Here is a 1,432-nt window from a genome sequence, read left to right as displayed (position 1 = left end):
TGGAGGTTATGTGGGGGAGAAGATGCTGTAATGCTTGCCTATTGCTTTTCTCATGAGTACTGCACCTGTGTTTTGTCTGATGTCCTGCCTGGTTCCCATGGACTGGGCGCGCAACCGTTTCATTAGCCCGCCAGCGGGAATGCTATTCATTGGATCTGTATCTGTTTGAATTTCGTTTATTATGCTTGACCTAACTGTGTATCCCCAGTTCTAACAAAGAACGTGTTTGAGTATGTCTTCAACGCTTTGAAATAAATTTTGCTTTTCTTGAAAACGTGGATTTATTCTCGATGCTTGGGGATCCAACACATTTTTCGCTCCAAGCCCTTTCTGTACAATCATTAAATCACAAAGCAGCATGCGGGGGGGGGGGATCCAAGGTCTGCAGCAGGAGGAGAGAACTGACAAAAATCCTCCCACTTCTAACGGAAATTTACCACAGGACCAAGACTTTGTCTTGGACAACGGTTTTGGAGATAGCATATAATCTTCAACGTGGTCTCTGTGCTTCACACCCATGGGATCTATTGGGCACGCACTGGATCGATCGGTGCTGTAGCAAGCTTTTTTTAACGGATTTTTGCGCCCAGTCCCTCGTACATGTGCAGGAACCCCACCGCGCATGCCCAGAGGGGTGGGCGCAGACATCCCGCCAGTTCCTTTCTTATCGCCACGTTGAGTATAGTTTTCTGAGCAGTCAAAGCACTGTCGTTCGTAGTTGTGATACCTTCCCTAGAAAGTCCCTTGTTACCGTTCGCACTGCTGCATGGAATGTGACTGTTGTCACACTTCCACAGAGACAGAATGAGCTGTATCCACATGCCTGGTAATACAAAAGCACAGGAGTATCCTTCAGAGAGAGTGATTGGCCATCACAGTGAAAAATTAATCAATGAAGCAGGCTAGCAGGTGTCTGGAACTTATGACAGAGGCACAGAGCCCCAGGCAGCCCTGATGAACCAAAATATATTTTTACATTTCTTAATTAGATAGGTAGACACGCGGTCTTCCTCTATGGCGGCAGAGATTGTTCCCTCTTGTCTCAAATCCCAGTAAGGAAAAAAGTAATATGTTGAGTAGGCTCTGAGATAGTGATAGGCAGGTCGTAGAAGGATAGGTGCAATCAAGACCATACTATAGAAGTCTAGTGCTTGTACTAATCCCTTCCTCCTGCCACCATTTTAACACGTGCTTGTTTGAACGATAAACAAACATAGAGAATGAAACTGGACCTGAAAAGATCTGATATTTACGACCTTGGCTATGAAATGCTACAGTAGCACAAGTTATCTCAGTTCTAACAGAACAGATGCCAAACCGACTGTTTAAGGATCGGACTGGGATTGCCAGAGCACAGCTAACCCAAGGAGCCTATCGGAAGCCAAGAAGGCTCAGTTTTGGATTGTGCCACATCCATTGTACATGAAAAAAC

This window comes from Gekko japonicus, unplaced genomic scaffold (genome assembly GCF_001447785.1).
Source record: "Gekko japonicus isolate JY-2015 unplaced genomic scaffold, Gekko_japonicus_V1.1 scaffold3534, whole genome shotgun sequence".
Classification (NCBI taxonomy): domain Eukaryota; kingdom Metazoa; phylum Chordata; class Lepidosauria; order Squamata; family Gekkonidae; genus Gekko; species Gekko japonicus.
The sequence above is the reverse complement of the archived record's forward strand: the minus strand, read 5'-3'. Positions refer to the sequence as shown.